Below are 11,510 nucleotides of genomic sequence, written 5' to 3'. Positions count from 1 at the left end.
CATTCTACTGGTTTTTAACAGAAAAAATAAACCATAGCACTCTACCCAGGGGACAGCTTGAGGCTCTGAAAAAAAAAAAAAAAAAAAAAAAAAAAAAATAGAGACATGGAAGGATTTTCCTGTATGGAGTACATCATGTGTGATAGAGTGATGACTCTTTTGTATCTTACAATTGATTAAGACCAAATAAAGAAAAGCAATTAAAGATCAAACTGTCTCTGCAGGATTGTTTATTTTCTCTTGGTTGGTCTTAATTTTTTGTGTGTGCCATGGGGAGATGTCCCAGACTCCTTTGATGAAAATTATGGATGCCATCCCCAGAAAAATGAACTTATATACATCTGACCATAATTTGGCATACAGGATCAGGGGTATCAAAAAGGCTCTGAAGATCATGCAAAAATCTTAAAATGTCCATTTTCCCATTACTATACTATCATCAAAAAGGGAGAAACATCTTCTCACATAATCCTCAGTAAATATTCATGCTACTATGTTCAAGTACTGACCAGCAAAGGATTCACTATTATAGGCTCTGATTAAGAAAATTCAGGTGTTCACAATTTCAAATTTAAGAATTTGAATTTGAGAAGCAGATATATGACACAGTCACAGAAATCTCTATGTTGCTTAAAATATAAAAGTGAAAAAATAGAAAAGAAGGAAAAAGTAGACGCCTAAAAATTATAGATATAAATTATAATGAACTTAGCTGTGATGACAGGTGGCTTGTCCAGCCTGCTAAGAGACTGTCAGAGATGCTGGTGTCTTGCTGAGTTCCTCCATGTTTCTTATACAATTTTAATTTTCAGAGAATTTGATTCTGTTAATAACTGGCCAAATAATATTTTCTGAATATTCTTGAATTTTAGAATTTCCATGATTTGTCATTGGTTGCCACATGTGAGCAACCCCAGAGAACAGCACTAGTCAGAGGATGCATTTATTTTGAAATTTACTTTGAAAATTAAAATTGTATAAGAAACATGGAGGAACTCAGCGAGACACTGGCATCTCTGACAGTCTCTTAGCAGGTTGGACAAGCCAACTCTCACTCATCACAGCTAAGTTCGTTATAATTTATATCTATAATTTTTTGGTGTCTACTTTTTCTTTCTATTTTTTTCACTTTTTTATTTTAAGCAACATAGAGAATATTTCTGTGACAGTGTCATATATCTGCTTCTCAGTATGATTTCATATCACAGAAAATTGAATCAGCCAGCTAAATAATAGAGTGGAATTGAAAGCAGTTTAACGAAATCTCTCTAGTGCCATAATTGAAACTCAAATCACAGAGACATCTATCAAAAACAGCAAATACTACCAATCTGAGTGGATCAATGTCTTAATTATCAGGTATCTGTTTTTAACAGTTTGTTTTGACCTCATTAAGAGGATTTCAAGTTATTTTACCTTAAAGGACTCCTTTGACCGCACCTGCAACATTTACCCACTTGACCTGCCTAAACAAAATTAAATGACTTAGAATAAAAAGATTCATTGTGGCATGAGCATTTACTCCTTTGCTCATTTACACATTTTTTTTTTTCAGTTGTTCCTTTTTCATTCTCTATGTGTTTTTCCACTCTCCTCACCTTAACCTTTATTGGAAGCCAGGAGAGCAGAGGGCAGGAGACTCATTAGTTATCATGAAAGAGAAGTAAGGTCTCTGCATGGGGCATGTGTAGTCTTTGGTACTCAAGTGGTGATTTCAAGGTCATGAATTGCAAGCACCTGCTTCTGTTTTATATTTCCCTCACCCCCAATGGTGAAACCCAGTAGGAAAGAAAAGTTATTTTTTAGAAAATAATTCCCCCTTTCCTGTGAATTTACCATCAAGTACACGTGAGTAAATGCTTGTTTCTTATGAGTGGATCTTGTGATATACAGAAGGTAATGTTTCCTGAAAGTTCAATATGCATGAGACATTTCTAATTTGAGTCCTATCTACCCAGAGAATTTAACTAGATTTTCAGAAATCTTTTTATTTATTACTTGCTGGCATACATAGCATTGCTTAAGAGAATCATAAGGTCAGTATATTGTGAAAGACTTACGTATGTATATATTTAATGTAAAGTATTTCTGAAAAGTGTAGTGTTATATCCAAATTGTTCTTTAGTTGATGATGCTCAATGAGATAACCATAGAAGTATCTGCTGAGAAGGTAAATATTTTGTTTTTAATCTCTTAAATTTTGAAATAATATGTTTGTTTTTTCTCCTACCACCTTGCTACTTGGTGCTTCCTTTTTGTTGGAATTATATGTTAAATGATAGAATTGAGAGGAAGAGGACAGAGAGAATCATAAACCATAATTAAATAAATGAATCCTATAGCTACTGGCTCAGGAATATTCTCTAGGGTTGCTCACATGTGAAGCAGCTCATGGCAAATCAATGCCTGAAGTTCGAGGTGTCTTCCCTTTAATTTGGACTTGACCTGAAGCACAGCTGGCGTTTGTTCTTTGCTATAATTAAGTATTGTGACTTAATCTCCATAATCATTAGTTTATCGTAAGACATGGATAAAAATAGTGACTATGGCATTGATTTGTGATAAGGATGAATGAATGGATCCACACAAAATGCATGAGACAATGTGTACAGTTGGCACCCTACAGTGCTTGCAGTCATGATATGATGAAGATAGCTTTTCTCCCTCAATTGGCAGATGCATAGTTTTCTCTTTGTATACCAGTGTGAGCTGCTCTGAAAGATGGCATCCTTTCTCTTTGGTGGGCTCCAATTTTGCATACATAATTTAGTGGAGTTTGTGTGTGTGTGTGTGTGTGTGTGTGCATATATTTTGGGGGGGGGGAGGGAGAGCCAATCTACCTGGATTACAGCTGATAAGGACAGTTCTATGACATTGACACCTTCACACCTTAAATGCCTCTAGCATCTCATTGTTCTTCTGCCTTAAGATTTCTTCCAAAGTCATAAACAGTTTTTATACCCAAGAAAGATTATACCCAAGGCAAATCCCAGCCATTGGAGAATACAAGTCCATGGATAAATATCTCAGCAGCTCTGGCTTTTGAAGGGATCATTCTCAAACGCATTCTGCCTGGTTCTCAGGCATCCCCCAGTGGGAATATGAGCCTAGTTGCTGGCATTCATCCCCAGTTCAACAATGCAGCTTCATTGGCTTTTTCTCCGTCCATCCTTTCTGCTCTCAGAATAATCCCTCAGATAAATTACTCAAGACATTCTCTCTGGATTTTTGTGGAGAAATCCAACTTGAGATGCAAAATAGAATTTACACTTTTACTCAGACCTTCACAGCTATACTGTCTAAAATTGGTAAAAATTTATCCAGATTTTTGTGTGTATGATGTAGTAACAAGGAGAACAAATGACAGAAGTTAATTAATTTTATTTATATAGAAAATCCATAACCCTCAGAACCTTTCTTTGAAATTCTTTATGAGTCTGTTTCTATATATCAAATAAATTATTACTTTAAAAAACTACTTAGCTATCCTAACAGTACTCACTACCTAAACCTTTTCTTTCTTTCCTTGTTTTTTTTTTTTTTTTTAGACAGACTCTTACTCTGTCACCCTGAGTTGAGTGCCCTGGTATCATAGCTCATAGGAACCCAGCAACCTCAAACTCTTGGGCTTGATTAATCCTTTTGCCTCAGCTGTCCTGCCATTACACCAGCTAGTTTTTTCTATTTTTAGTAGAGATAGGGGTCTCACTCTTGCTCAGGCTGGTCTCAAACTTCTGACCGCAAGCAATCTAGCAACTTTAGCCTGCCAAAGAACTGGGATTATGGACACCAGCCTCTGTGCTTGGCCAGCCTTTTCATTTCTCCATGAAAGAATAAAAGCATATTTATAGAGTTAATTGTGTTCTCATTTGTCTATTTTCTAGCTGTGGGTATTGGGACTATTCTTATAATTTGTGAACACTGATGTTTACCACTTGGCCAGTGGAACTGATCAGAAATACAGAATATCTTGATTTAGGGCTGGACAGGTCAAATCACAGTTGCCTAAGGCTCCCTAGCAAAAGCAGTTTGTGTTGTTTTGTTAGTATTTTACAGTGTCCTGTGCTTATTTTTCTGTTTATCTTAGTCTATTGTAAATGCTTTACTTAGCTTTCTCTTTATAGTGACCATCCATGAAGTTAGTAGTTGTTTTTTACAGAGAAAATTAATTTATATATAGACTCCTGTGACTTGATTGTCCCCTTATGGGAACTTAGTATGGAACAATAAGCCCTGAAGGGGTAAATCTTTACCAGTATAGCTTTTATCATGCAAACCAATAGCTTGCAGGTTGGATTCTGATGGAAGATATGTTGACTTGGTCCACACAGTAATAATAATGTTTTTAATTTGTATAACTTGCTATTTAAAGATCAAAGTGTTTTAAAGAAAAATTAGTATTTTGAGCTTCTGTTACAATACACTGTAACAAACCTGGGTCTTATTTTTATACTTCATGGGTTGAATAGCCTGGATTTGTTTATTGGTGCACAATCACAGTTGCAAAGATGGAGAATCAGCCCAAGTGCCCACTAATTCATGAGTGGATTAGCAAAATGTGGTATATGTATATCCTGGAATACTACTCAGCCATAAAAAGGAGTGAATTTGTGTCTTTTGCAATAATTTGGATGGAATTGGCAATTATTATCCTGAGTGAAGTATCTCAAGAATGGAAAAAAAAGATCACATTTACTCGCTATTAAATTATAACTAACAGATGAGCGCACATGCACCCAGGGGAAAATATAACTCAGTGGAAAATCAAGCCGTGGGTGGGGGAGGAGGGGATGGGCAAAAATTCACCTAATGGGTACAGTGAACACTATCTGGGCCAAGAGCACACTTGTAGCCATAACTCAAGCATACAAACGTGATCCAAGTAATCAAAAATCATTTGTACCATTTAATGTTTTAAAATAACAACATAAAGGAAAGTCTGGATCTGAGTATCAGAGCCTTTCATTTGTAGGTTGCCACTGTCCTCTCCTAGCTTGCCCCTTCTCAGTCTGTGGCTTTGTTTTCCTTGCTCCTTACTTACTTGAGATGCAGAATATTTTGCATCATATTTTGCTCATTTAAGCTACCAGCTTAGCTCCTGTAGGGGATTTGACTTTCAATCTCAGTTTGTTAATAACATAGAGGATACAAATTAAAATAATTTCCCTCTTTTAAAGCCAAAATAAATACAGGGCACAATAGTACAATTTAAATCAGCTAATTCTAGAGCTTACTGTGGCCTTCATGAGTTGGTCCAAACCCTCTTAATTGATGGATCAGGAAACAAAGGAACAGAGAAGTTAAATTGTTGATACATTTTTGTACTTATTTATGGCATACATATGGTATTTTGTTACATCAATCAGGGTATTCAGGACATCCGGCACTTTGAACATCTATCATTTTTGTATGTTGGGAACATTTCAAATCCTCTCTTTTAGCTATTTTGAAATATACAGTACATTGTTGACTATAGTCACCCCACTCTGCTATCAAGCATGGGAAGTTATTCCTCCTAACTAACTGTACGTTCATCCCCATTAACCAACCTCTCTTCATCACCCCCACCACACCCCTTCCCAGCCTCTGGCACCTGTCATTCCACTTTCTACCTCCATGAGATCAACTTAGCTTTTACTATGGTCGCATGGCTGATAATATAGTATTTCAGCACTTAAGTAGTCTAAATAAGACTTGGAAGATGCTTTACTCTTTTTATTGGACTAGAAAAGTCATAAGCTATGTCTTTTCTAAAGATTTTGGTTGTTAGACAAAATATTGGGTTTTTTAAAAAACCAATGTAGTTGTATAACCAGAATTGTAAAATTCAAAATGGCTTTCAGACAGCCAAGACATAAGACCATTATGCTTTTGAAGTGATCTGGGTAGATGTTATATGTATATTGTCAAGACATAGATCTGTGGGAGGGTGGGAGCACACATAGAGTGAAAACGGAATGCAATAACAGGTTGAATCTCTTGTTCTCTTTGAAATATTACTTTTTCTCTCGTTATGAATCCTCGTATTTTCCTTTATTTTTCATATTTGAAAATTTCTTCCACTGCAAAAATCTGAGGTTTATGTACACATATATATATATATTTTATTTTAGGATCTTCCTAAAGGTCACCTTGGGAATGACCTGAGAATTTAACTAGGATGTGCTCATTGGGGTTCTCATTAGCTACCCAAATAAAAACTGTTAAAATTCACAGAATCCCAAGTTGATATGACAGTGAAATAAAAGGACACTTTTCTCCTTCAAAAGCAATCCAGAGAATCAACTCCCAGGGAAGCCTGGACAGGGCCCATTAAAATTTTCAAGATGTGACATGAGCTTGATGGCTGAATTGGCTATGTGGAGGTGAGTGCAGGGCACCCCTCAGGAGCTATATAATTGCTATTAGATAAATGTTGTTCTCTATGAACCTAGCTTTGAAGACCCCCAGGTCAGTCAAATCTCTTATTTATGGATTTGTTTTCTCTGAATGAACCCGACTTCTTTTTCCTCCAAAAATACTCTGGGCCATATGCAACATGTATTAGCTCAAATCTACTTTTCAACGGATCCATCACATAACAGGCCCTTGGTGTCTGTTCCTCAGCTCATCACTGTTTCCCCTCCAGTGTCTCTGCCATCACCTACTTCTACCCCATCTCTTCATCCTGTCTCCTTAGGATGCCAGTGAAAATGGATAAAGAACCCACCCCTCTCCTGCATCACCTCATCTCAACTCATCATACCTGCAACAATTCTGTGTCCAAATGACATCACATCTGTGTTCTGGGGAAGAGCAATTCAAAATACCTTGTTGGGGGGGGGGAGGGTTGCTATTCAACCCCTAACACCCCCCCTATTTAAAATTGGTCCTTGCCTTCCTCACAGCCCATCTGCTGCTGTGTTTTGTTTCTCTTCTTGTAGCATATGCCCTCCTAATACACCCTATGTTTTACTGATCTATTTGGTTTACCAAATGGCTCCCTCCCCTGGAATTTAGGTTCCATAAGGGCAAGGATTGTTGGCCCTTTGTGTCATCCCCTACAATATCCACAGCTTTTAGAACATACCTGGCATGCAGTAGGGGCTCAAAATATATTTGTCGAGTGAATGAAAATGATAGACCTTTCTGAGTGAAGGACATGCTTATGTGTATAACTTTGACTCAGTCTGTACAAAAACAAAGTATGTAAACAAAATGTGTACCCTCTAAAATTCTGAAATAAAAAAAGAAATGATAGATCTTTAATAATATCATTTAGTTGATTAGAAATACTACTACTTATTTTTAATTTAAAGCACAGAAATCAACCTCTGTTTATATTTTCGTCTCCTGGAGGCTAGGCACAGAGAGAATAGTAGAATGAAAGTTCCACCTCAGAAAAGTTATGTTTGTTCTGAAACTAATGGTAAGCTTGCAGATAGACAGGGCTTTCTATCAGGGAAAGACTCAAGGGAAGCTTTGGAGCTGAGGATATTATTAGGTTAATAACTAGAACGGCAGTCAGGAGCCAGGAATGGACTGGAATCAGCATTGTTGGTCAACGTGAGATACAGAGCAAAAAGTTGCCACACTGAGGTGTCCTGTCCCTTGTCTCTGTTCATTTACTCATTTACTTACTCATTCACTCATAAGTGTTGAGCTCTGAGCTACCACCTGGGGATACAAGACTACATTTCTAGAACTTGTGGAATTTGCACTGTTAAAAGGGGTTAAATATAAGTGAGCGTGTAGTTGTATCACAGCCACCCTTTTTATGCAATAAGTCTGATGGAATTATCTTTATAACTACCTCGAAGAAAATCAAATTCTTTTTACCCAGTCCAGGCAGAAAATAATACCATTATTTAGTGGCCAAGTGGAAATTCACCAAAACAGAAGGCTATATTGGAATTTCAAAGGTAAGTAAGGCTGCTATTGACTTTGTTAATTGGGTCGGTACTTGAGCATCTCGCTGAGTAATGGAATTAAATAAAGGAAATGTTAGGTGGGTTAGAATGTGGGGTTTAAGCTTACACTCCAAGTTTGCATTTCTGCTCTGCTTATGAGCTGTGTAACTTTGGAAAAGATACCAACTCGTTTGAGATTCTGTTTCTTATGTATAAAATGGCATTAATCTTTCAGTGTTGTGAGATTAACACAGGTAAAGAATATACATGTTTAGCATAGTGGGAAGTCCCTGGTAGGCTCATTTAAGGACTATGCACATCCAGATGTGGCTTACTTTAGAGTTTGGTGTATCTGTGCTTGTTCATGGGATAAAAAAGATGGAATCATTAAAACATAAGCCAGAGTTTTGAATGTGGGAACACCTACATAAATCAAGAGGTGGACCATTGTGTCAGAAATGCATAGAAAATTACAACTTCTCATGTATTTATTTTTAGGGAGGTTGTCCAAGTTTTAACACTCAGATGGCAAATTTAAGGCAAGTTCCATAAAACACTTCAGATACGTGAACCATAATATTCAAGCGTGAGGTTTAATCCTGGTATTGTTAAAATTAGGCAGCATGGCTTTGGAGACCATTCTCTTTAGCAGCTCACTTAACCATGTTGCTTATAAAAGACAGCAGTGAATTGAGACAGAACAGCAAACTGCTCTCCTTGTCTGTCTGGAAAGAAGTATGATCTGGGAGTGGCTGTCATTCAGGTTGTTTGGAAAGGAAAAGCATTTGTAAGTTTTTCTAGCCATGGGTTGAACGTTCTGTATAGAATTGGACCCAAACTATTCAAAATGCTTCCCCCAAAGGTTATTTCCAAGGCTCCCATTTCAGCTGGGTTTAAGCCACCTATTGATAATTCAAATCACTTTATGAGACTGGATTAATTTGAATGCTGAAGATAAAACTCCCCCTTTCATTTCCCTGTCCTGTTGTCCTCTTTCTCCTGTCCTATCCCCCAACCTCCCTGCCAAAGGGATCATCAAAATTTGGATAGCATGTTGGGAGCTACTCAAATGGTTAGTACATAACAAACAAGATCTTTGTTTTGCTAACCTGGCAGATTTCTAAAAGCTGCATCTATAGCAACAATCAGGTTTTACATAGAGAGAATAATTACACATGTTTAAAAATTTGAGGCCTGAGACAAACAGACTGTTATTTTTATTTTTTTTTTAGAGCAAAGATGTCATTGTGCTTAGAGGGGGGCAGGGAAGAAATGAAGTCCATATACCCTCCATCTCCCTCTGCTAGACTCTTCAGCATGCTGTCAAGATATTAGCGTGCTGGCCTACTTCTAACTAAATGTAAAGATCTTTTCTTAGCGGTAAAACGTTTGATATACATTTTTTTTCCACCCTGGAAACATGAGCAGTGGCCTTTTTAGGTCAGGTATATAGGTCTACATTGTGGATGGTACACAGTCTTCATGCTTATAAACTGATTGCTGGTCTGTCCTTGCTTACTCAAGAGCAGAGAAGGTGTTCAGTTCAAGCAGGCATCTGTCTGCTAAATGACTTTTGCTTAGCATTACTTTCATTAGAACTTCACAACATGTCTACAGCACTGGATAAATCTAGGATTAGCATCTATTCAGTAAGTCTTTGAGTGGTAGATTTTTTAATTTAAAATAACACAGAAGAACTCTTGCTTTGTTGCTGGTATTAAGGGTACTGTTTTGTAAAAAGACACAATTTTACTTAGAATATTTCCATTTTTTTTTACAACAATGTGCTGTATTTTAATAGAGTTCCTATATATTATGCAGAGGAAATGTTGTACAGACTTGTCATGGACAGCAGTTAGAAGGGACTATTGGACAATCTTTCCATACCGCATTCCTTTTAACGATGATAGCTCAGTTGACTTACCTGTGATCCCTAAGTTTGGGAGCAGTGTTATATTATTAAGAAAGACTTTTGGCTTGGTGCCTATGGCTCAAGAGGCTAGGGCGCCAGCCACATACACCAGAGCTGGCGGGTTCGAATCCAGCCCGGGCCCACTGGACAATGACAACTACAACCAAAAAATAGCCAGGTGTGTGGTGGGCACCTGTAGTCCCAGCTACTTGGGAGACTGAGGCAAGAGAATCACTTAAGCCCAAGAGTTTGAGGTTGCTGTGAGCTGTGACATCATGGCACTCTACCCAGGGCAACAGTTTGAGACTCTGTCTCAAAAAAAAAAAAAAAAAAAGAAAGACTTTTGAAGAGTTATACACAGTGGAAGAATATTCTTTAAAGAATGACTACAAGAAAATGTCTTCCATTGAGGCAGCTGACAGAGAACTTCAAGCCTCCCTAAATAAGTATTATTATTACTTTTGCTTTATATTAACCATGGTGCTAAGGTACATGGGAGGAGGGAACAAAGGCTATGGTTGAGAGTATGGAGGGCTGTTTCTTTCCTATGGAATTGACTACTTGTTAGCAAAATTCTAGGTTGAATTTTCCCCTTTCCGTTCTTCTCATTTATGACCTCTCAGACCTATTTTGGAGCCTTGTCCCCCACAACCCCAAACTGTAAATTTCTTGGAACCCATTTTCTGCTACAAGAATCATTTATATCTCCTTGTGCTAGTGGCTCATGGCCATCTGACCTCTATTTCTTGAAAGAAGCATTTATTACTACTGTCGCTTGTAATGTTCCCACATAGTTTATCTTCGGATGGGTGAGCTACCCTTTGTTTTAGTGAATATAATTTGATGCAAAGAATTCCAGAAAAGCTGGTTCACTAGAAATGGGAGTTGTTGATGGGACACAAAGAAATTTCCTAGAAATTGAGGCTGGGAAATACTACAATGCCAGGGCCTTATGGGAGATGAAACTAGAAAGTAAGTCTGGATTTAAATAGCTCTGGGAGCTTTAATGGGCATGAATCCACACACTTGATTGGAATGCTTTGTTATCATGATGCTTTGGCAGCTTTTTATGTGTCCTTAATATTTAGCCCTATCATCAACCCATATGATGTTTCACAATCCCAAATCCAAACTCCTCAGAAGCAAGTCTACTGGCCTGCCTTACCTTTTCCATAGACTCCAAGGTCATTGAACAGCCTATAGTTGACCCTTCTTTAACTAAGGTGTTCATGTCTGGTGCAATCAGATGGAGTTGGATTGAAGTTGTTGAGAGGAGAGTATAGAGGAAGAAGCGCACAGGGTATCTAAGGTATGGCCAGTGACAGGCAGCTTATGGAAAGAGTATGGTGTATCTACTAAGATAAGGTAGCCACATTTGTTCCCCAGGGATCTTCAAGAAATGGCTAATGTGGTATTTCAGCAAAGTTTAGGAAGAAGCTAAGAGTGGGTAGGGTAGTTTTCACTTACATTCAAATCATATTGGATACATAGCTCCTATTTTTCCCAGGGTGTATTCCTGACAGCAATTGGAAAGAAGAAAACTTAATATACATTATCTATGAGTATATGTGCATGTGTGTACATGTGAAACAGAGCATATGTGTGTGTACATGCACATGCAGTGGGAACAGGAGAGGAATAGCATAAACTTTTAGTGTTGGAGGAGATTTTAGAGACTTGCTGGTATAATCCATACACTTCACATGGCA

The sequence above is a fragment of the Otolemur garnettii genome, unplaced genomic scaffold (genome assembly GCF_000181295.1).
Source record: "Otolemur garnettii isolate 467f Iridium unplaced genomic scaffold, OtoGar3 scaffold00015, whole genome shotgun sequence".
Classification (NCBI taxonomy): Eukaryota; Metazoa; Chordata; class Mammalia; order Primates; family Galagidae; genus Otolemur; species Otolemur garnettii.
This window is presented reverse-complemented; position numbering follows the sequence as displayed.